This window comes from Triturus cristatus, chromosome 1_1 (genome assembly GCF_964204655.1).
Source record: "Triturus cristatus chromosome 1_1, aTriCri1.1, whole genome shotgun sequence".
Classification (NCBI taxonomy): Eukaryota; Metazoa; Chordata; class Amphibia; order Caudata; family Salamandridae; genus Triturus; species Triturus cristatus.
In genome coordinates, this window is record NC_140579.1 from 4,084,013 (window position 1) to 4,106,388 (window position 22,376).

The 22,376-nt window shown below is 50.9% G+C and overlaps 1 protein-coding gene across 5 annotated transcripts in view; it reads right to left on the minus strand.

The window, feature by feature from the left end:
• LOC146869058 (G protein-coupled receptor 4-like) overlaps positions 1 to 14,134 on the minus strand; it is a 31,473-nt gene extending 17,339 nt beyond the window's left edge. The window contains exon 1 of one of the 5 annotated variants that reach the window (XM_085653294.1): positions 14,063 to 14,134. The gene's annotated coding sequence lies outside the window, so the exon portion shown is untranslated. Of the gene's footprint in view, positions 1 to 12,711; positions 12,848 to 13,947 lie in introns of those variants that run through there. The other 4 variants (XM_085653305.1, XM_085653263.1, XM_085653255.1 and 1 more) reach the window with 4 other exon arrangements.
• Positions 14,135 to 22,376: the final 8,242 nt, after the last annotated feature.

Here is a 22,376-nt window from a genome sequence, read left to right on the forward strand (position 1 = left end):
GTCCAGCACAGCGTGGACTTTTCAGTCCATGCCGTGCTGGAACTGTTTTTGACGTTCCCATGGCGGTGCCTAGTTTATAGGCACCGCCATGGGCACACCAAAGGAATCGTCCACTAATGACTAAAAAAGTCATTATACGGCGGGCGGTTCTCATGCGGGTTTGGAGGTGCGGCGGCAGAGCGGTCCCACCTCAGCACCATCAAACCCGTAATTGGCCCCCAAGAGGCACTGAACGGGTGCTTTAGCTCATACTGTCCAGTAATCTCCCCAATATCATTTGAATCTCTAAACTCAAAGTGGTTTACTGCTTTAAGCCCTTGTATGACCTTTCACGTCCATATTTGCTTAAATAACTTGTTGTTTCAATGTTTATGTCTTTCTGTGGATGCCACCCTCACATGCATGGTGTGTGTGTGTGTGTGTGTGTGTGTGTGTGTGTGTGTGTGTGTGTACGCGCTTTCGTAACCTGGTGCCACTATTTGAATAACGGAGCCGCCGTGAGGGAAATGGCATACTGGTGTCATTTTGCCCTGAACTCTGTATCCTTGCCGTGAGAGGAACGGCCGCAACTGGACCCCACTTCCCAGACTCCCTAGCTCCGGGCGCCTGCGTAGTTGTCATCAGGCAGCGCCCGGGCTCTACATAAGGGACGCCAACGAACCGCAGCGCGGGACGCGCTTTCTAAACCTGGTGCCACTATTTGAATAACCGGAGCCGCCGTGAGGGAAACGGCGTACTGGTGTCATTTTGCCCTGAACTCTGTATCCTTGCCGTGAGGGGAACGGCCACAACTGGACTCCACTTCCCAGACTCCCTAGCTCCGGGCGCCTGCATAGTTGTCATCAGGCAGCGCCCGGGCTCTACATAAGGGACGCCAACGAACCGCCGCGCGGGACGCGCACGGGCCGCGCCCGGACAAAGCCCGGGCCAAGGGCAGGCCCGTCCTAGCCCGTCAGAGCCAGGAAGAGGCAGGGCAGGGCCTGTCCACTAAGCTGTTGGGTGTGGCAGAGCGCTGTGTTTCAGAGAAGGTGGGCGGCGTAGCAATTGCATCATTGATGAACTTATTGTTTATTTTTTTTTTTATGTTGTAATTGTCAGCTGCGTATCGCCTTAGGTTCTTGTGTCGCCACAGAGGAAGGTGGGCTGTTTTTGTGTAGGGTGGATATTGGTTTTGCTTTAACATGACTAAAAGAAGGGCTGTTGATAAGGTGGGGGGGACATTAGACGATTATTTAATTAGGGCTGAGTCTGCACTGAATCTTGAGATCCAAGCCGTGGAACGTAGACTCTCTTTAGATCCCGCTTCTTCTTCACTACCATGCGCCCAGATACAGAAAGACCCACTCGCTTCTGGTAATCCCAATATAGTTGTTGGCACCACTACCCCCCCAATGCTTATTTCTCCAGATTCGGGGTCATTGGATACTTCCCAGGCTTGTGTTAGTACCCAGAGTCCTCCTAGGGTTACAACAAGAGGGAGGTTGGCTCATAACAGCAAACAAAAAAGAGGTTTCTAGCAAAAATAGGAGAGGCCAAGGGATTAGTAAGCTATCTGTTGTGACGCTCCAACCCGAGCCTAGTGGGACCTCCGTAAAAGGGAAGTGTCCTGATTGTAAAACCAATTCCTTGTCTCAGGTTGCGATCCAACCTCTCCTGGATTCGCCTATTTGTTAGTCTTAAAGACCATTTAGCTTGCCTCTTAGAACCCGTCCTTCATAAACTGGATCTTATGGCCGGAAGGTTGGATACGCTAGAAGCCAGACTCCTTGGCGATAAGATCTCTGTAATAGGGCCTCCCTTACAGTCAAACGGGGTGATGTCTGTCGGTGTGACCAACGAGGTTTGTAATGCTAGACCACCTAAGTCTGTGGGGGTCTTGCCAGCTATTCCTCCTATAGGGGAAGAGAAGGGTTATGACCCAGGTTTGGAAGTGGTTACTGCTAGGGGCAACAACTATTGTGACAAGCAAAGTCGCCCTCCCCTGGGTAATAGGGTTGGTAATGAGGAGGTGGGAGCAGGGGTTTTTATTACTCTTCCCAACTTACACCTCCCTCCGCAAGCCTCCCCCTACTCCATAGTCTTGGCTACTGTTCCACCCCTCTTGGAAGGAACCTACGAACATTGGTCAAACCTTAAGAATAAATCCCTGCATTACTTGGGTACTAAAATAGGGAATAGTAAGGCCTTGTTCGATGATTTTAAAATGGTTAGGCGCATTAACTGGATTGGCCAGTCTTACAAGTCCCTTCCTGGGGATTGTGTGGTGTTGAGCTTTAGGTCCCCGGCACTGGTCGAATATATATTGGAAGCCGCTTCTCACCAACCTCCAACATTTAACTCGATTAAAATTCTCCCACTAGGCTTTTTTTATAAGCCAGGGTGTATTCAATCTATGGGGGATAATCGTGCTTTTTCGAGCTTTCCAGTAAGGTGTAATCAGCCCATAGTGACCTCCAATCGCTTGGATATCCTCTCAACATTGGAGGACAATGATTGACGTAGGGCTAGCTTTGCTTGTCCCCTACTGACAGATCCTGGGGTTTCGGGTCTCTCTTGTCATCAGAGCCCGGATACTACTATGTTACTACCTCCTAGTGTTACTCCTTGCACGTCTAACCCCTCTGTTTCTATACAGCCCTTTTCTGTTAAATTGATTGACCCCCTGGTTGTGCCAGGTCAGGTGGTGGAAATTGGCCTTGTTAAATCGCCCCTGAAGTTTGGTTCATGGAATATTGCAGGGTTGGGATCCAGGCTAGACATTCCTGATTGGGCCACTTTTATTGACGATTTTGAGATATGGACATTCCAAGAGACCTGGGCAATGGTGCCCCATTTCCATATAGGTTTCTTGAATTTTTTTAAACCTGTTGTCAAGGGCCACAGGGGTAGACCGATGGGTGGATTAACCACTTGGGTCCGTCAATGTGAGGGTGTCTCTGTGGCAGAGGTCCCAATCGATAGTCCAGACATTTTGATCATCAGGGTCCAATCTCTCAATGGCCTTAATCTCCTTATAATAAACATTTATGTGAGGGGCCTCCCGGGAGGCAAATGTTCGCCCACTTGTCTCCTTTTGGAGGACTATTTAGGGCTCGAATCGAAATCCACCAATAAGATAGTGGCTGGAGACTTTAATGTCTGCTTTGAGCCCTTGGGTGTTGATAGTGGGGATCTTACAGAGATGAAGACTCTCTCTGGGGTGTTCCCCAGTTGGAGCTGGAACCTGTAAGAAAATGGACACAAGCGGCCCTGTTCATGAAAGGTTTATGTTTAAACCAGGGAATGAGAGCAGTTAATGGGCGAACAAAATCGGATAGGCTGGGGAGGATGACCATTGACAATGGCAGAACTGGGAGTCGAATCGACTATATTTTAGTCAATTTGGAGTTGTGGTCGCTTATTGATGATATGGTGGTAGCAAGTAGAGTAGAGAGTGACCACAACGCACTGGTCCTTTGTATTAATGATAATAGCTTTACTGACCCTCTTACTACTCCCGATGCCCGTACTTCTATGGATGTTATTCTTACAAACGATCTAAGAAGGGTGAGCTGGCCGAAAATCGCCACTTGTGAGGCTTCTCGGGCAGCTATCAGGAATTTGGTCAGCAATACCATGGCAACTCTCAACCAGTTGAAGTCCCAAGATCTGATTAAGGCTAACATACAGGATATTCACAACGTGCTCTTTACCGAACTTAAATCATTCTTTGTTAGAACTCCATCTTCTATCGGTAAAGGCAAAGAGTTGCGATCCTGCACTTGGTTTAACAAGGACTGCAGACTGGCCCAAAGTGCCTTGATACAGGCCATTAAATCCAGTTCTCCCACCACCATTCAAAAATGTAGAACTGCATATAAATCTGCCCAACCTAAGGCCAAGCAAAATTGGGATGAGTACCGCTGGAGGGACCTATATCAGGCTTGTCATGACCGTAATATGGTCCAATTCTGGCATCTTCTCAAATGGGGCAACTGCCCCTCGGATATCCAGCCCACCACTTATGTTGAGCCACAGCAGTGGGTTGCGTATTTCGAGGAGCAGTTCAAGGTTAGCGATAGGGTGGTTAATAATATTTGTCCATTTTATGTTGAAAACCCCTTGGAATTTTCCCCCTGTGAGGTTAAGTCTGTTTTAAAATGTATTAGGAGTGGTAAGGCCCCGGGCCCCGACTGCATCCCTGCTGATTTATTCATCCAAGAGCAAGATGTATGGATCCCGTACTTGACTGTGCTAGCAAACTTCCTTGCGGGTGGTGCTGCTGTCCCTGACTCATGGCTCGGGGCAGAGATATTGCCGATTTATAAGAAAGGCGATCGCTCTGCCCCGGCCAATTATCGACCAATTAGCCTTATTGACGCAGTACAAAAAAATATAGCCCGCCTTGTACTGGGTCGTATACAATCCTGGATGACTGACTAATGTGTTGTCCCCTCTTCAGGCGGGGTTTCGTTCACATATTGGGACCCTGGACCAAGCATTTAGGGCTGCACTCCTTTATTGGAAGGAGGTTTTTTTGGGGGTGGTAAGCTTTATGCGGCCTTCGTGGACCTACGGTCCGCGTTTGACCTTGTGCCGAGGGTCAAGTTATGGGAAGCACTTTTGGAGATGGGCATGCCCAAAGAATTGGTGTCCTTCCTGGTTACCATTCACGATAATACGTATGCCCGTGTTCGATGGGGCAAACCAGGGGAGGTGACGGACAGATTTAAAGTATCCAAAGGAGTTCGCCAAGGGTGTGTGCTTGCTCCCACTCTGTTCTCACTATTCATTAATAGGGTTATAAACTATTTCTCCAACCATCCAACTGATGCTCCCTCTTTGGCTGGAATGAAGATTCCCCTACTCATGTTCGCAGACGATACTCTTCTGATTTCGAAGACGAGACAGGGCTTGCAGTTAGCCCAGTCTCGCTTCGAGGTTTTTTGTCGCGAACATGAGTTGGAAATTAATGTTGGGAAGACCAAGTTCATGGTTTTTCGAGCCCCAGGCGCATTAATGTGCGGGTGCTTGGGTGGTGTCAGTTTGGATCAAACGGCTGTGTTTACTTATCTAGGGGTTACCTTTAGCGAGACTTGCAGCTGGTCAAACCAGCTGGATCTTCTCGCTCTTAAACATGCCCAATTAGGTGGAGCTTTGTTGAAAGAGCATAAACATTCTTTAACAAAACCAATAGCTCCCCTAATGAAGATTTATGGCTCCAAGATTCTTCCTGCCATTTTATATGGTGCTGAAATTTGGGGCTTTAGTAACCTGTCCAAATTGATGACTGCCCAGAACAAATTTCTCCGGTCAGCAATAGGGCTTCCGCAATCAACACCGCGTATTCCATTATTATATGACTTGGGAATCCAGCCTCTAGAGGACTTGGCAGGGTATAGACCCCTGGCGTTTTGGCGACGCCTGTGGACTACTCCCGAATTATCTATCTATGCTAAAGCACTCTTGGAGGTCAAAGGGCTGGAGGGTTCGCATAGGATATCATGGTTGTCTGGTATTAAAACCCTGTTGACAGACCTAGGGATGGGTGACCTTTGGGCCAACCGAGACACTGCAGATTTCCCAACGAAAAATGTTTTAAGGGACGCTTATTGGTGTATGATTAAGAACAGGAGATTTGCCTCCCTTACGGGCACCTCCACGACTGCTACATTTTTCGCTCTTAAAGACGAGTCTGTTTATGAAGGTTACTGGGACACCATTATGAAACATCTTGATCGTAAACTGTACCATCAGTTTAGAGTGGGCGCCCTACCACTGCGAGGTCTCACTAAAAGCTGGAGTCCTCGTGGTAGTGATAAGTGCCCCTTTTGTGTGGATATGATCGAATCTATGGATCATTTTCTTTTTTGCTGTCCATCCTACCTTCTTCCTCGACGTGTTTGGCTTCGTCCCGTCTGCAGATTAATGAGCACCCGTTCTGCACAGGTTGCCAGTAGAATTTTGAAAACAGACACATCAAAACCTGTTGTAATAGGTGTTGCCAAATTCATTAGTTGGGCGTGGATTCTTAGGGCACGGAAACTTAATTCTTGATGTGTGTCCCACACGGTTTCAGTTGCTTTTAAACTAGCGCCATCACTATGGACTTTTAGGTTAGACTGGCGTGTGTTTTATTAAATTCTACTATGCTTAGTCATTATGTCTTAATCATTTGACTACTATGAAATATTTTACATGATTTTAATATTTTTATCTTGTACTGTAATATGATATTGTATTTTATATGAACTTTCTTTTTCTAATATGTATAGTATGTCTTTTATGATGTTAATCGAATAAAGACTTATTGACTGACTGACTATGTGCACACGCATCCCCCTCTGTCAGGCAATGTCATTATAAGACCCAGAGAACACAGATCCTCAAATGCAAATCTGCTGAGGCCTCTTCCCTTTAGACTAAAAAGCCTGGAACTAACTGCCAACCTACCTCCGTTTCATTGATGCAGAAGAAACATTAAAAACATATATAAAGACCTTGCTCTTCCTTGCCTCAGATGCACTCGGCCACGCCCTTATTTAAAATGATCCATCTAGGTTTACGTTGGGGTTCACAGTGTCCCATAGCATAGCGCCAATTACGAGGGACAGTGCTCTTTAGAATGCAACATTCATTCAAAGTGAATTGCATATAAACTTCATAGATATCAAATAAAATATATACATAACGTAATACAAAACAGTGTAGGGGGTTATAGCCTTTTTAGAGTGAGCTGCAAAATAGAGCTGTAAAATCTCTCCGCTGAATTACCCATTACACTCTGCATTTTGGTCCGATTTAGAAGGTAACAAACCAACGGGGACATTTTGAATTTTCCCAGTTTTAGTTACTCTTGCTGTTGGCCTGAGTATTGGCTAATGGGACAGTTTGGGCAGTGTCCTTCCTGCAGAGCTAAACATGAGAGCCACCGACTGAACTCACTATTGGCTTACTAGGACACAAACCTAAGAAGGTCTCTCTGCCCCTCACTCCCAGTGAATTTGGAGCTTTAACTTTCATAGAAACTGGGCTGTTGGTTGGTTCAGCTAAATTTGCTCTAAATTAAATTCTTCAACTTAATTATGGCCCCGCGATGGAAACCATGACGGACAGGATAGAGCGATGGCTGAAATTACCTCCGACAATGGCGGGGAGAGTCGCCCTAATTAAAATGGTGGTTGTACTGCAATTGTTATATTTATTTCAAAACATTCCGATACCCTTAAGACTTTTTTCGCCACTCTTCGAACACACTTAATACGGTTAGTATGGAGGGGGGGGGGGGAACAGGCCAGGGTCAGCTGGAAAGTTAGGACACAACCTTATGAAAGAGGTGGGTTTGGTATTCCCAATTTCCGAATTCACTATTTGGTTGCCCAATGCAGTTTCTCTAGACACTGGTTCCAAGCCGACTCTCGTACACCTTATGTTCGCCCAGAAGCGTCCCTTTCTTACCCTACTCCATGGTCTGCTCTGCTGCCAGTGGGTCTAGCTAGGGACCTACAAGATCTTCAAACGCTGTCAACGACTAGCTGGGCCTTGAAGCAATTGTCCCGGACAACCGGGATGCAGCTTCTTTATTCTTCCTTGCTCCCACTATCTGGGAACCTCCTGGTCAGTATTACCTGGGAGAGAGCGGTACAGCGCACTTTGTCTAAATATTATTTGGCTACATTTGGCGATCTGTTCCCGGATGGCCACATATACAGATATTCGCTTTAGAGATGCCACCTTCATGGATCAATTCACGCTTTGCAGATTGCAAAGAGCCCTTAGATCACGGTCACCTCGTTATCCTATAGAGCCCCCGGACTTCCCACCACTGACGTTTCTTATTAAGGACACTGAAGGGGGGCACTTAATGTCCAAAATGTACAAATCCACAATTGCACTACTCCCACCCAGGGACGACAAGACACGTTCGGAGTGGGAAACAGACTTAGGACCACCTAAAACCGACAGAATCTGGGGTTACTGCTACGAACAAACGCGCAAAGTCTCCTTCAATCACAAACATAAAATATTGCATTTTAAGTACATTAGACGGGCATATATTACACCAGTCAGAGTGCACCACATGGACCCCACACACACACACACCTGCCCTAAGTGCAACTCCCAGATGGCTCATTTTGCACACATGACTTGGACATGTGGGGAGATAGCTAAATTCTGGATAGAGGTGTTTAACGATTTATCTCAAATGGTAGAAATCCCCGTCCCACCCTCACCATTAATGGCTTTATTGGGATATGTAAAGACCCTCCCAAGATCTGTATGCCTCTCCTGTGCACTAGCGCTGCTGCTGCTGGCAAAAAGAGAAGTAGCGTTGAAATGGGGAAGCCAGTACTTGCCAAAGGTGAAGGATTGGTTAGCATGTCATATTGTAATACGAACAGTGAGGTGTATGCACAGCTGCGACCCCCGAGGTCACGGCCTTTAGACATATGGCAACCATACAAATACTTACTGGCACTAACCTCTGTGGGCTTGCAGACAGATCTTGACCTACCAGAGGAAAGCCCCTAGAGGAGATGTGAAGGGACTAGTCGAGGTGCAGGGAAGGTTGGGCCAGACATCAGATGTGGTTTCTCTAAAAACTGCATAATGCATCAATTGTAATGTATGTATGTGAATCGACTAACACTACCATGCTGGTTTCCTTTTGTGGTCTGTTTCCCAGAGTCAGAGGGGCACTCAGATGAGAAACCTGAAAACAGCGCACACTGCAAGTGGCAGCCTGATCTAGCCAGGCAGCGGGGAACAGGCAGAGTCCTAAAGTGTGCCCAACTCCTGCTTGTAAACAAGATAGATGTGCTCCACTGAGGAGCCCGGCTGCACAGTGAGAGAAGGAATAACGGGGCATATGTACAAGGAAATGTTGGGGTGCAAAGCTGCACCAAATTTGGCAGCACCGCGCTCTGATATTTCCAAACGCAGGGATGCATTGTATTTACAACAACACAGTGCACCCCTGTGTTTTCCCTAGTGCAGGCGCTAAAATTAGCTGCACCAACGCAAGCACCCTTGCACCATAGTGCAAGGGTGCCTGTGTTGCAGGGAATGATTGTTTATGTGCAGGAATGTGTCCCTTCCTGCACATGATGAATGAATAATGGTGATTTGTTACTTGTACGCGTGCTGCAGAATGCAGCACACATAGAAGTAACAAATAGTCCTTATTTAATGATGGTTTATGTGCAGGAAAGGACACCTTCCTGCACATAAACAATCCTTATGACATTTTGCTCTTTCGCTCATAGAAAAAAGCAAAAACGAGGAGAAACAAAAGTATTTCTCCTCGTTTCGCCATTCTAACGCCTGCTTTTGCATGCCGTTAATTTGACACATCCCTGTAAATCTGGGGCAGCGTCAAAAAGCAACGGGTGTTGCGATGGAGCACCCGCAGCAACACCCATTGCACGCCCCTTTCACGCAAAGTGATGCGTGTAAAAGGCCATACTTACAAGGCAGCGTTAAGCCACGAAAAGTGGCTTACCGCTGCTTTGTAAATATGGAGAAGGGCATAGCGGCACCAGAACATCGCTGAAAGTGACATTCTGGTGGCGCTATTCCCGGAAATGATTCTGGAGATGCCCACCCTTGTGTCCTGACAACGGTAATTACTTGAAGGGTGTGTGGATGGGTGGGAGCAGGAGTGAGGAGGAGGCTAACCAAGGAGAGGAAGGGAGAGGTGTCCAGGAGGACTGCGCCCTCAATGAAGAGCCTGCACAGCAGGGGCGTAATATAGGGTCCCACATCCCCACTCATGCCTTACACTTGTGAGGCTGAACAGGATATACCCGAGTAGGTCAGCGGCATGCCCGAAATGTAAGAGTCAAGATACCTCAATGGGCTATTTGGAGGCAATAGTGACCAGATTACGGCTTGTGTCGGCCACTGGTATAGAGACCTCTAACAAACACTGGCTTCTAGAAAGAACCCCTAAACCCAAGAAGAAAAAATGCAATATAGGTTTGCGGTGTTGGGGTTGCTCCTGGCCAAATGGAGGATTGCAAGACATTGGTAGTCCCTCAAGCGACTCACAATTCAAGCCTGGGAGAGGGATTTGTTGGAGTGGTGAAGAATAAAGGAAGAATGTTACAGCGCATCACTATTCGAAGTATGGAACAATGTGGCCAACGCACTAACTCAACATCTGCAGAATGACGTCATCACCGATGATCAGGAGAAACTCCCCGCAGAGGGAGAAAGGAACTCAGGTCCTGAAGATAACTAACAGATATGGAGATGCGGCGAAGATGGCAGACCCAGAACAGGCCGAGGATGGCATTTTTGGTGGGATGATGGGAGGTTTAATTGAATGAACTGTGATCGATGCAGATGTTCATGCATATATGAGGGACATGGGGGGAGCATAGGGGCTAATCGCAATGATCAGATTAGGATTCCATATATGTTGTATGTTTGCAATCGAACGCCAGTCCATGCACATGTTCATGAAAAAGGCAAATGATGTATAAAGAAGTTTTTAAAAAGTTAGAATGAGCCCGTATGGGATGAGGAGCACAACGCGGAAGCTCTTGAACGGAACGTTTGCCACCATCGGGGGTGGAATGCGTGTTTCTCTTTCCAGCTTGGCTTTTTGTGACAGAGGACACGTTTGCTCATTGATACGTGTACGTAGGGTGACCAACCGTCTGTAAATTTCACGGACAGTCCGTAATTTCGGCCGTCTGTCCGTTGTCCGTGAAGGATTCTTTAACGGACGCCATTTGTCTGTAATTTTAACCGGGCAGCGGTCGCACCACCCTAAAGCCGGCACAGCTTCCACCCACCTCCCTTCTTGACTCCGATGCTGCTGAGGTTGGTGTAACAGACTCGATGCTGCTGAGGTCGTGTGTAACAGACTCCGATGCAGTACCAAAGCTCAGATACCCAGCAGCATTGGAGAGGCACAGCGGGATGGCCACCCTCACACCTTCCGCCCTTGATGAGCTGTTAAGAGGGGCTTGAAGGTGACAGAGGGAGGGGCTGCAGCTTCAGGATCAGGGGCATCTATTCAGATGCAAACAGCCCTGAATGCGTCATGTCTCTGCAATTTAGAGGGGCCTCACACATTCCCTTTCTGCCCAGGGCCCCAAACACCCTAGAACCGGCCCTGATTACACCGAGGCAGCACGGGGTTCTCTTCACAGAGCTTAATTTCGGTCACTAAATTGTAAGCAAACCTCGGTTCTTCAAACATGCAGTCTATAATGTAATAAAACAAAGAAATGGCACAATCGCACCCACACTGATTAACAAAGTATGGAGGACAATCAGTTAAATCAGTTCTCTTGGAGTATCTCCTTTAAGTACTGTACATCACAGTGGGGGATGGCAAAACTAACATTTTGGAAAGAGAGCCTGTCTTCTCCTTGTCTTGTCCAGGAGGGGGTGAGGAGCCCTACCCCACCCTGGAAGAGACCAAGATGATACTAGAACACTTTATGCCCACCCCTGTGCCCACCCTGGTGGATCCTCTTCCCCCTCCTGTGATGGCTCCTGCCGCCCCCCCAGTGATGGCTCCTGTCGCCCCGCCTGTGATGGCTCCTGCCCCCCCCTCCCTGTGATGGCTCCTGACCCCCCTCTGTGGTGGATCCTGTCCCAGTCCTGGAATGGCTCCTGCAGCGAGGGTGAAGTTCTTGATGGGCCTCTTCTCAAAAAGGCTCAGCTCAAAATTAATATGAAAAGGTGGGAGTGTGAGTAAGTGAAGGGATGGGTGGATGCCTGGAGGAATTAGTGAAAGGGTGAATGGATGAATGAAAGATTGAATAGATGGATAATGAGAGAATATGGATGGATTGATGAGTGAGTAGAAGGATGGATGAGAGAAAATGTAAATAGCTGGATGTATGAGTCGGTAGCTGGATGGGTAAAACGGTGGATGGATGAGTGAAAGGATGGATGAGTGAAAAGGTGGATGATGATGAGTGAGTGGATGGACGAGTGAAATGATGGATGGATTGATAAGTGCAAGGGTGAATGGATGGACGGATGAATGAAAGGGTGGATGTAAGGATGGATGAGTGAGTGAAAGGGAGGGTAGGTGGACAAAAGGATGAATAGATGAGTGAAGGAGTGAAAGGATAAATGGATGAGAGAAAGGATGGATGAGTGACAGGGTCAATGGATGGATTCATGAGTGGATGAGTAGATGGGTGGGTGGATGGAAGGAAGGAAGGATGGCTAAGTGAAAGGGTCGATGGAGAGAGAAAGGGAGGATGGATGACTGAAAGGGTGGATGGGTGGAAGGATGAGTGACTGGGTGGATGGATGAGTAAGTGAAAGGATGGCTGGATGGGTGAAAGGCTAAATGGCTGGATGGATGAGTGAATGGATGGGTAGAAGAGTGAATGGATGGGTAGAAGAGTGGATGGATGGGTAGAAGAGTGGATGGATGGGTAGAAGAGTGGATGGATGAGTGTACAGATGGATAGGGTGAAAGGCTGGATGGATGAGTGAAAGGATGGATGAAGGGATGGATGAGTGAAATGATAGATGGAAGGATACCTGATGGATAGGTTTGCAAATGGTTGAATATGTTTGAATATGGCTGGGCTTACTTATATACTATTGCGCGACCTCCTCTGATGTGTCTGTAAAACTTACCTATTGTCCTGAAATTTTGTGCTGAATTTTGACCTCCTGTCCTGAATTTGTGTCCTGAATTTTTACCCTTTGTCCTGAATTTTTACACTCACCGTCCTGAATTTTTACACTCACCGTCCTGAATTTGCACCAATGCCGGTTGGTCACCCTACGTGTACGTCGGAGTCTGTGCAGCCACGTTTTGAGCCTCCGACACCTTGCGAGGAGGCCCTTCTCTGTTCCGCTGCTGGCCGATTCCACCCAATCCCCGCTATTTTTTCCACCCCGTCCCCACGCCCACTCCCGGCCTTCTCCGTGACGGTTGTAAATGAAGGTGAACTCCGCACCGCTTCCTTCCTGTGCTCATTTATGTCTGGGTTGTCTGCCTTCGTTTGCGGCCTGAAAATAGATAGCTCGGGCCGCGATCGAAGCAAATTATAAAGGGGACGATTACCTCTGCACGTACACAGAGAATGTGACAAACTCCTGCAGACAAACGCATGCGTGGTGAGAGTATGGCCCACGGGAGCGCGCGCACACACACACACGTGCAAAACTAATACCGAAAAACGGAGAATGCGAGGGGTGATGGTCTATATAACCTCGTACCGAATATCCCCTCATCCATCCACCCAGCCAAAGAGGGGCGGGGCTCTGCCGCCCCGCAACCAGGCATGCGATGCCCAATGGACTAAAACGGTTCTGCTTCCCCCACGCCTCCCCATCGCATGTCTCAGTCCAGGCTCCTGCACACACAGCTCTTCAGCTCGTGTATTTACTGCTATTGTTTCGCCGGGAGTACTCCCATCTTTGATAAGGGCTGATAGACCGGTCTTGGGGATACGAGTTTGAAAGGGATCTTTCACTCCATGGTTCCTGGAAGTAGAGGGTTTTAAGACCCGGGACTCTGTCTCATCAGGGGCGAACGTTAATATTTCGTGTTGGAGGGGAGTGAGCCCTATCCTATATAATAAGTAGTTATCTTTGTTGTACTTTCGCTAGCCAGTTTCTTCCCGTTGCACCGCATAGATTCTGCCTCCTCAATTCCATTGTTAATTGCGGCTCAGGTGCAGTTCTCTGCTGCGGTTTTCTTTGCATGTCCGATCTTTGGTATTTTATTCTTCCCTGCGTCTGTCTGTAGCCTTTCTCTTGCCCATTTGCGAGAGGGGATAAAGGGTATTCTTTGTTGGTTAATTTTAATGCACTCTAGATTAATTCAACTTTTATTCAAGATTTGGTATAATATGCAAACCTAAAGAAAGGACAGCTCCAAAACGGTAAAAAAAATAAAAAAGAAGAAATATATTATCCCAAAAGTGGAGGAGTGAAAACGGGCGGTTCGGGCAGTCACTTTTACAAGACGAGTTTTACCTCCAATGGTACAAACATAGGTTTTTTTAGATTGAAGCCCAACTCCATCCAATTGTGCAATGGCTCGCGATACACAGGGTTTTAAGTAAGTTCCAGTATCAAGATGTCCACCTACTTATGTCCATGGGAGCCACGGTCAGTGCGGTTCCCAAAAAAAAAAAGCCAAGGGGGGTGACCCCTGCCCTGCCTCTTCCTGTCCCGCACCGCAGGGGCAGCGCTTTATGCATGATGGACACGCCCCCCCCCCCAATCGTCAGCGGCAGGTGCACCCTGGGACAGGAAGTCTTACCAGGGTGGATGGAGAAGGTGAATCAGCCCCCCGCAGGAGCAAATAACACCAGAGCGTCAACTTGTTCAGATAAAAATGGGAACGTAGCTGGTATGTGAATAGCAATTTATGAACAATCCTCAATATGCCTTTTTTTTATTAAAAAAATTCTATCACAATTCTGTTAGCTTTAATAATAATTTAGGAATTATGTTTATTGTTTGGAAATCATTTTGATGCAATATATGCGGAACACTGGAATTATACAGCAGGAAAGCCAAATTACGCGGTAGTGTTGAGTTAAGATCCGCAGATTTACAGCAGATGATGGATTATGTGGCAAATGCAGCAAATTTAAAACTATGCAAAAAATGCCCCAGCCGCACAATCGCATTATTTGGCCAGGATATATTAACTGTTTAAACCTTGAATTTCAAACAGGAACAACTAGGAGCTTTTTGTTGAGTTGCAAGGGTCTTTCCCAGCCTTAATTTAAAACTATCCACCATTTTGGTAAGTGCCTGGCCAGGTGGAAGATAGAGCATGCATGTAAGATGGGCAGAACCAGTGGGAAATGTAAAAGGCAGGGCAGAGCCGACAGTCAAAGATGAGGGCTTGGGGGAGAGCGGTGAACCCATCCTGCTCACAGCACTGGCAGCAAAGATGAGGGCTCGGAGGAGAGCGGTGGACCCATCCTGCTCACAGCACTGGCAGCAAAGATGAGGGCTCGCAGGAGAGCGGTGAACCCATCCTGCTCACAGCACTGGCAGCAAAGATGAGGGCTCGGGGGAGAGCGGTGAACCCATCCTGCTCACAGCACTGGCAGCAAAGATGAGGGCTCGGGGGAGAGCGGTGAACCCATCCTGCTCACAGCACTGGCAGCAAAGATGAGGGCTTGGGGGAGAGCGGTGAACCCATCCTGCTCACAGCACTGGCAGCAAAGATGAGGGCTTGGGGGAGAGCGGTGAACCCATCCTGCTCACAGCACTGGCAGCAAAGATGAGGGCTCGGGGGAGAGCGGTGAACCCATCCTGCTCACAGCACTGGCAGCAAAGATGAGGGCTTGGGGGAGAGCGGTGAACCCATCCTGCTCACAGCACTGGCAGCAAAGATGAGGGCTTGGGGGAGAGCGGTGAACCCATCCTGCTCACAGCACTGGCAGCAAAGATGAGGGCTTGGGGGAGAGCGGTGAACCCATCCTGCTCACAGCACTGGCAGCAAAGATGAGGGCTCGCAGGAGAGCGGTGAACCCATCCTGCTCACAGCACTGGCAGCAAAGATGAGGGCTCGCAGGAGAGCGGTGAACCCATCCTGCTCACAGCACTGGCAGCAAAGATGAGGGCTCGGGGGAGAGCGGTGAACCCATCCTGCTCACAGCACTGGCAGCAAAGATGAGGGCTTGGGGGAGAGCGGTGAACCCATCCTGCTCACAGCACTGGCAGCAAAGATGAGGGCTCGGGGGAGAGCGGTGAACCCATCCTGCTCACAGCACTGGCAGCAAAGATGAGGGCTCGGAGGAGAGCGGTGAACCCATCCTGCTCACAGCACTGGCAGCAAAGATGAGGGCTTGGGGGAGAGCGGTGAACCCATCCTGCTCACAGCACTGGCAGCAAAGATGAGGGCTCGCAGGAGAGCGGTGAACCCATCCTGCTCACAGCACTGGCAGCAAAGATGAGGGCTCGCGGGAGAGCGGTGAACCCATCCTGCTCACAGCACTGGCAGCAAAGATGAGGGCTCGGGGGAGAGCGGTGAACCCATCCTGCTCACAGCACTGGCAGCAAAGATGAGGGCTTGGGGGAGAGCGGTGAACCCATCCTGCTCACAGCACTGGCAGCAAAGATGAGGGCTCGGGGGAGAGCGGTGAACCCATCCTGCTCACAGCACTGGCAGCAAAGATGAGGGCTCGGAGGAGAGCGGTGAACCCATCCTGCTCACAGCACTGGCAGCAAAGATGAGGGCTCGCAGGAGAGCGGTGGACCCATCCTGCTCACAGCACTGGCAGCAAAGATGAGGGCTCGCAGGAGAGCGGTGAACCCATCCTGCTCACAGCACTGGCAGCAAAGATGAGGGCTCGGGGGAGAGCGGTGAACCCATCCTGCTCACAGCACTGGCAGCAAAGATGGAGTCTCCACTGTTTGATGTGCTCTTAACTTGAAGAGGATCCGCAGAAACTGGCAGGTCCAGCATCAGAAGCTGAAGCAAAGTTGAAATGACATCTGAGTCCTCAGGAGGCACTTTGAGGGCGCGGACGACAGCATCTCATTCCTGAATACTGGGCCGAAGAGGCAGAAGGAAAAGCCACGAGGACCAGCGTTCAGATGGGGGCCTCAATAAATGAACTAAGAGCTTGAGCACTGAACTTTCTTTGGAAGGCTCACGGATCTGCCAGTGCACACGGTGCCAATGTGTGCCACACGATTGTGGGTCCTTTCACACGATCACCCAGCGGGGAGTCGAAATCACACTGTGGCAGGAAAGATAAGCTGGAAAGCCCTGCAAAGAGTGGATTTAGAGCTGGTCTTTTGAGGCTGTAAGCAGCCAATGTCCATTAAGGGATGTGAAAACACCCCAAAACGTCAGTGGTAGCCTCAACAACCCTTGTATTTTGGCATGGGGAGGGTGCGTTGGTGGAGGGCAGAGTGCTTCTCAGGGAGCTCTTGGCCCAAGGCCACGCCCCCTCCTCACACAGATAACTTTGTTTATAGGTCTGCAGATATGGGGTTCCTAAGCACGACACTTGCAACCAATTTCCTGACCAAGTTCTCCTCAGTTGAACAGGCACACAGGACCATAGTATCGATACTGCCATCCGGACAGCCAGTGTAGGAAAGTAGGATCTGCTTGACTGGTTACCCCCACTTTTTGCTGGTGTCATAGCTGTTTTTCGACTAGACTGATTGGGATCCTGCTAATCAGGACCCCAGTCACTGCGCTTTTTCCCTAAATTGGGTTTGATTTTGATTTATTCCTATTTGGCTAACTGGGTCACCTGGGTAAGTCCCTAGTATATGGTGCTACAGTACCTAGGGATGGGCACCCCAGGGGTCCCCCGTGGGCTATAGCATGTGTTGTGCCACCCACAAGGGACCCTCCAAACTACGACTACAGGCCTGCCATTGCAGCCTGTGTGAGACGGTGCATGCGCCTCTCAGTCGAGATATGTTTCCTTATCTCTCCCATCACTACACTTGGAAACCTGTAAGCCACCCCTCTAGCAGGCCTTTCAGTCCCGAAGGCAGGGTGCTCGGTTACGAGTGTGGGGGTGGCCCTGCATGATCGGGCCACCCCTACACACCCCAAAGTCCATTGTCCAGGCTTTGTAAGTGAGGCAGCCATTACGATTTAGAGAGGCCCTTCATCATTACGCGAGGACCATCTCTAAACTGGCTGAAACGAATCTGGACATGTTTGGTATCAAACATGTTGGAATCATACCCCAACACCGTATCCGGGGTTGGAGGCATGATTCCATCTACGGTAGGGCCCCTCCGGGGAGACCTCCATGATCCCGGGACCAACCTTACTGAACCTGACAGGGCTGCTGCGGACCACAGACTGCTCTCCACAGCTACCACTTAGAGAGCTTTTCACGGTTATCTAAACCACTAAAAACACCATAAGGGTTGCCTGGACCGGTGCAGGGTGCTACACTTGAACAAGTGTGCACCATATACTGAGCCAGCCGCTCACAGCCAGCCAGACCTATATTCTGCCAACTGTTAAACAACAGCCTAAGAGACACCATCCTGCTGTGTGCAGGCGAGACGGCTCCAGCACTGTCACACAGTGGGTAGGCGTGACTTTCCTTCCTGTTATGCTCCTTGATGAGGCCTTGCGAAGCGCTAGGGCGAGACTGTGCGCACCATGCACAGCATGATTCACAGGGTGCCAGGAACTGTAATCATGGTCGTGCTATGAAACGGGCCATGCCCGTGCTGTGACAAAACACCTGGCTTCCGGTTGACAGGTAGTGGCAGGCAGACGTGCCTAGGCTGGTGTTTGGAACCTCCCATGTATGGCCTTTGCTGCTATAGATCGATGAACATTATGGTCCATTAAACAATGTACAGGAGATGTTTTAGTACAGTTTGCACCCTGAACAATTATGTCAAGATGTTATCAAATATAATGATCATGGAAAGGGAGTCGCAGTGAAGAAAAGCAACTGCCCAGGGTCACACAGTTTAGTCATTCTAGGTAGCCAGGTTCTTTGGGTCAGGGCATCACAAAAGCTTCAGACTGGCCTGGATGGCCCATACCCAGCTGTTGATGCAAAAGTACTGTTATTTCCCGATTATACTCCAAGGGTTCAACAATGGAGCACAACCTCAGACGCTCCACCTGATTGATTGACTGATTGAACCTATCTGGAAGTTAAGAAACAACTCCCTGAATTACACCTCAAGTACAAGCGAACCTGAAAGTCTTGCACAATAGGAAATCTCACTTCTTCACTGATACATGGAAATGCGCTGAAGGACTGACGGAGTCCAGGAGCCCTCTCTACCGGTCATCCCAGAACAGACAGATCTAGGCGGCAACCAGGAGAAAAACCCAAAAGGTTGAAAGACCGTCTGCTATTCTGCACACGCTGAGAGGGCTGCCGCAGCGATGGTCCCGCTTCATGAATGGGGGGCTAAGAGGGCTGCCGCAGCGATGGAGGCGCTCCATGAATGGGGGGCTGAGAGGGCTGCCTCAGCGATGGACCCGCTTCATGAATGGGGGGCTAAGAGGCCTGCCGCAGCGATGGAGGCGCTCCATGAATGGGGGGCTGAGAGGGCTGCCTCAGCGATGGACCCGCTTCATGAATGGGGGCTGAGAGGGCTGCCGCAGCGATGAAGGCGCTCCATGAATGGGGGGGCTGAGAGGGCTGCCGCAGCGATGGAGGCACTCCATGAATGGGGGGCTGAGAGGGCTGCCGCAGCGATGGAGGCGCTCCATGAATGGGGGGGCTGAGAGACCTGCCGCAGCGATGGGCCCGCTTCATGAATGGGTGGGCTGGGAGGACTGCCGCAGCGATGGAGGCGCTCCATGAATGGGGGGCTGGGAGGGCTGCGGCAGCAATGGAGGCGCTCCATGAATGGGGGGCTGAGAGGGCAGCCGCAGCGATGGAGGCGCTCCATGAATGGGGGGCTGAGAGGGCAGCCGCAGCGATGGAGGCGCTCCATGAATGGGGGGCTGAGAGGCTGCCGCAGCGATGGAGGCGCTTCATGAATGGGGGGGCTGGGAGGGCTGCCGCAGCAATGGAGGCGCTCCATGAATGGGGGGCTGAGAGGGCAGCCGCAGCGATGGAGGCGCGCCACAAATGGGGGGACTGAGAGGGCTGCTGCAGCGATGGAGGCGCTCCATGAATGGGGGGCTGAGAGGGCTGCCGAAGCGATGGAGGCGCTCCATGAATGGGGGGGCTGGGAGGGCTGCCGCAGCGATGGAGGCGCTCCATGAATGGGGGGGCTGGGAGGGCAGCCGCAGCGATGGAGGCGCTCCATGAATGGGGGGCTGAGAGGGCAGCCGCAGCGATGGAGGCGCTCCATGAATGGGGGGGCTGGGAGGGCTGCCGCAGCAATGGAGGTGCTCCATGAATGGGGGGCTGAGAGGGCTGCCGCATCGACAGAGGCGTCACTAGGGTTGGTGTCACCCAGTGCGGTAACTCATGGTGTCACCCCCACATCCCCCTGTGTCTCATACCTACGTACTCTTCCGTGCACCGTACCTCCACATTTTCCCTGTGCCCCCTACCTCTGCACTCCCCACTCGTTGTACCTGTTCTGGGGTACAATTTGACCCCGCGGGACCCCCTACAGTGAGCCCCCACGAGACCCTCTACAGTGAGCCCCCTCTCCTCTGAACACGCCCACTCCTGCCACCTGTGGAGTGGGAAGGGGGGGCTCGAGAGTAGTCTACTCCTTGCTAACAGCCATTGACTTTAAGCCACCTGCACCACATTAAAACCATGTCTCCACTCCCGGCCTTTTAGGATATCTAGACTATTTACCCTCACTGCCCCTACCTAGAATGTCCAACGTGGTCTCCCCGGCTGGCACTTGCACTTACCCAAGAGATGGGGACTCACGGGCTGCGGCTGAGTACGGTTCTGCTGATTCTCCTCGCCCGCTCTCGTCTCCGCTCCACTGGCTCACCGCCCGCAGATTGTGCTGCCATTTCCCCCCTCCGCTTTCAAACACCGGAGGTGCCTCTGGCGCGGTGCATCATGGGAGACGAGGTCACGCCCCTCGGGTGACAGAGCGATGGCTTGCGTGCAACCCACACGAGCTACAGGCTGCAGGGCCTGGTACACACCAGTTTAACTCACACTTGTGTCCAAAATATATGTGGAAAAAAAACGTATATTAGTTATGGTGTCACAGAACTAATAGGGCCACTAGAGAGAACAGGTGTAGACATTGTAAAGGCCGGCACAGGAGACGCCGGTGGCATTTCTTCAGGGGAATGCGGCGGCCAACTTGACTGGCTCAGACGAGACATAATCACCTTAAAATGTACAACGGAAGTTTACCTTTTTATCAAAAATACCACGAGCAATGTAATCTTTACGTGTATTTAGAATTAATTCTTATTAGAGAATGATGCATGTCGGCGCACATTAATAATTTAAAACAACGCCCTGACTTTTTTTTTTAAAGTCAAGACAACTTTCTTTTCTTGACAAGAATCCCTTCTCGTATCATTTTAATGTCTTCGGAAACGCAGCCCTCGTTTTATTTTCTGACCTACCGCCGCAGTATGGTCTCGTCTCATATTCTAACATGGCTGCTTCGTTGCATGCCCTTCACGTATAGACTCAGGTCCCACCCACACTTATAAGCGTATTTCTGACGCACTAAAGCAGCTGCAAGGGTTGAGCCAGGCATTGAGCAGTGCCGAAGGAAGTGAGTAATGAATGAAAAATGTCCTAGTTTAGGGCCGTGCAGGCTGGTCCGCGGGCGGGGCGGGGGTCCCATTAATTTGCATTTTGGTCGGTGTCACGGTGTCACCCCATGTAATGGTGTCACCCGCTGCGGTCCGCACCCGCCGCACCCCCCTAGTGATGCCACTGCGCAGCGATGGAGGCGCGCCACAAATGGGGGGACTGAGAGGGCAGCCGCAGCGATGGAGGCGCTCCATGAATGCGGGAGGTTGAGAGGGCTGCCGAAGCGATGGAGGCGCTCCATGAATGGGGGGGCTGAGAGGGCTGCCGCAGCGATGGAGGCGCTCCATGAATGGGGGGGCTGAGAGGGCTGCCGCAGCGATGGAACCGCTTCATGAATGGGGGGCTAAGAGGGCTGCCGCAGCGATGGAGGCGCACCATGAATGGGGGGACTGAGAGGGCTGCCGCAGCGATGGAGGCGCTCCATGAATGGGGGGCTGAGAGGGCTGCCGCAGCGATGGAGGCGCTCCATGAATGGGGGGGGCTGAGAGGGCTGCCGCAGTGATGGAGGCGCTCCATGAATGGGGGGGGCTGGGAGTGCTGCCGCAGCGATGGAGGCGCTCCATGAGTGGGGGGGCTGAGAGGGCTGCCGCAGCGATGGAGGCGCTCCATGAATGGGGGGACTGAGAGGGCTTCCGCAGCGATGGAGGCGCTCCATAAATGGGTGGGCTGAGAGGGTTGCCGCAGCGATGGAGGCGCTCCATGAATGGGTGGGCTGAGAGGGCTGCCGCAGCGATGGAGGCGCTCCATGAATGGGTGGGCTGAGAGTGCTGCCGCAGCAATGGAGACGCTCCATGAATGCGGGAGGTTGAGAGGGCTGCCGCAGCGATGGAGGCGCTCCATGAATGGGGGAGCTGAGAGGGCTGCCGCAGCGATGGAGGCGCTCCATGAATGGGGGGGCTGAGAGGGCTGCCCCAGCGATGGACCCGCTTCATGAATGGGGGGCTAAGAGGGGTGCCGCAGCGATGGAGGCGCACCATTAATGGGGGGCTAAGAGGGCTGCCGCAGCGATGGAGGCACTCCATGAATGGGGGGGGCTGAGAGGGCTGCTGCAGCAATGGAGGCGCTCCATGAATGGGGGGCTGAGAGGGCTGCCGCAGCGATGGAGGCGATCCATGAATGGGGGGGCTGAGAGGGCTGCCGCAGCGATGGAGGCGCTCCATGAATGGGTGGGCTGAGAGGGCTGCTGCAGCGATGGAGGCGCTCCATGAATGGGGGGCTGAGAGGGCTGCCGCA